Below are 2,831 nucleotides of genomic sequence, written 5' to 3' on the forward strand. Positions count from 1 at the left end.
CAGTTGCACACTTAGAAGTGTTGAGCAGTTGAACACTTAGTTTATCAGTGTACACACCCGTCATGGTTGGGTCAACAATGACGGTCGTCCTTCCTTTTGGATGACTTACATCATTCCAAAGTCATTTGGACCCCCGATAGGCACTTGAAGTTTTGTCGATTGGATGTCGGTCGATACGCTCGACAGTCGGTCGTCGGTCGACATTTCCGTGTTATTGGGGTCGTCAATATTTCGTTCATAGTACGGATGCCTATCCATAGCGATAGACATGCCTCATTCCGGAGTTGTCAGTGCTGGTGGTTTACTAACTAATTAGTGCAGCCCTGCTGTGCAAATCTAATGCTCCTCGCTCAAATTTTAATTTATTATTGTTTTAGGTAATTTATTGCTCTCGAATAAGACTATTATTGATATTGTGATAAGATGGCGTTAATTTTCGCCCTATACGTAATCGAGGAGTACTTCACTATAAATCCAAGAAAACATAACTTTTTCCCGTTTTTATTTGTATGTGGTGATTCTCGCCTTGTCTCGATTCTCCTCCATGTTTCCGTTTGTTTTTTGTTTTTTTATTTTTATCGGTTTTCTTTGATGTCTTGGAGGTAGTACACGGGTGTGCATGTTTCTTTTCAGTGAAGTACTCCTCGCATGCGATACATTCCTGTTGATTTTATTTTGTGACCAATTTGTGGCGCGTGTAGTCGGCTTCCTAGGGTCTGCCACGGCCCCGTCCGCTTAGGCAACCAAACGAACTCGTGGCAGCGCGTAGGACATGCGGCCGCTGCCGCTGACACATAATCAAGAGTTTATAGAGTATTTCGTGAATTTTGTATAATGTAACTATTATCTGTGAAATGCATGCATTGCACCACGTGGCACCGTTACCGTTATGAATGTCCATTAAAAGTGCGTATGGTGTGGGCGTGGCATGATGGTTTTGTATTTACAAGCTTGTGAGACTGACACTTGTTAATGCTTATTTATTGTACAGTTGGAAAATTAATAAAAGTGTGATTACTTTTGTCATCAATGCACAATTTGTTAGCTTATTTTAATTTTTGTCCGTGGGTCCTTTGTTTTAAATCGAAAAGTACGCCTCACTCCACCACACTCCACTTGTATGTGCCGGGGATATTTCTTTATCCAACCACAGATGATTTTTTTTTTTTTATTTTTGCTTGTGGTAATGAGAAACAATTATTCAACATACTGGGTGACGATCGTCTATCTATGAGTAAAGGTTCAACTCTGATCCACTGATACACGGCGCGGAGACTTATTTGGGATAAACCAGAAAGTCCGTCCGTTAATTCCGCCACGAAATTGCCAAGTCGAGCCCAGCCTATTCATGCTGTCCAAGCGCCTGATGGGTAGGCAACATCATCCATGCAGCGCATGCGTGAACTGCGGGGTGGCCTACCCCGGGCTTCGCAGGCGCCGAGCTTGCCGTGACTTGCCGAATGAATCTGAGAAAAGCGGACGTACTTTCTGGTCGATCCTTCAACATAACACCCGAGCGAGTAGGAGTAGGTATCAGGTAACACCCCCACACCACACTATGTGTAGTGCAATGAAACTGCCCCGAAGGGTGGAGCGAATCAGCCACCTAGTGTTGTAACGTGATGAACATCGGTTCAAAATTGTTAGTTACCTCTACAGAAAAAATTGTCCGAAGTGAGAGTCGTTCGTGTTTTAGAAACAGCCTGCCGTTATCAGAATTGGACAAACCCGTTCTTTGGTAGGACAAATTACGGATCGAAAACTGTCTCTCCAACGGATCTGAGCTTATCATATAGACCTTTTCGACAGTGGTTGAGGTTAGAAACAATTTGGAGGCTGCAACTTTTTTCTTTCTAACTGTTTGAAATTTTTGACTTCGAAGCGCAACAGCGGTCGACTTGTTCGTTGCGCTACGTTGCGCTACGGAGTCAAAATTTGCTATTCGTGTTCAGTGAAAATGTTGCAGGCAATAAAAGTTTTCAGCCTCCCTACCCTCTCCTCCCCCTCACCCTACCGCCGAAAAGGTGTATTGGTCTCGAGTCCCTTGCTCGTACTCGTGCTCTTCTCTGGCGAACCGGAAGCTGGCGAGGCAGCGGGTATCGGCAGAGCGGTGCGTGCGGGTACGTCGCTACCCGCTCACTGTCTCTCGATGCTGGGTGTATCGACGGCGTGAGTGAAGCAACAGATGCGATAACATTCACTGATTACGCCTCGGGTGAATAACAGAGGATAGCCGACGCGGAATTTCAGTGCAGTATAAAAAATGACTTTATTACAGGTTTACAGTTACTAGTACTGGCGACGGCCGTACTGATGTGTCATGGACTGAGACTCTTCGTCGTCGGCGTCGTCATGATGATGATGTCCATGCTGTCCGCCGGTCGATGACTCCTGCTCGTCGGAGTCCTGGTTCTCGCCGTGCTGGTAGGGGCCGTGGCCGTGGTGGCTGCCACTAGCGACTGAAGAGAGGTGGCCGTGGCCGACGGGGTTGTGCACCGATGAACTGACAACTGCGGCACCATTCTGGCTGCCCTGCCCCCAGCCTCCGTTGGGGTTGTTGTGGCTACCACTCTGACTGCCACCATGGCTGCCTCCCTGCTGGTTCTGACCCTGTCCCCAGCTCCAGCTGCTGCCCTGGTTGCCACCCTGGTGTCCACCCTGGTTCCATCCCTGGTTGCCACCCTGCTGGTTACTACCCTGGTTGCCACCCTGCTGGTTACTACCCTGGTTGCCACCCTGCTGGTTACCACCCTGGTTGACACCGTGCTGGTTACCACCCTGGTTGACACCGTGCTGGTTACTACCCTGGTTGACACCGTGCTGGTTACCAC

At 48.1% G+C, this 2,831-nt stretch overlaps 1 protein-coding gene across 4 annotated transcripts in view; it reads left to right on the top strand.

The window, feature by feature from the left end:
• Positions 1-2,831, top strand: part of LOC113212955 (D-2-hydroxyglutarate dehydrogenase, mitochondrial) — a 27,880-nt gene that overhangs the window by 1,685 nt on the left and 23,364 nt on the right. The window lies entirely within an intron of this gene.

Source organism: Frankliniella occidentalis, unplaced genomic scaffold (assembly GCF_000697945.3).
Source record: "Frankliniella occidentalis isolate FOCC.00 unplaced genomic scaffold, Focc_3.1 Scaffold38, whole genome shotgun sequence".
Taxonomy (NCBI): Eukaryota; Metazoa; Arthropoda; class Insecta; order Thysanoptera; family Thripidae; genus Frankliniella; species Frankliniella occidentalis.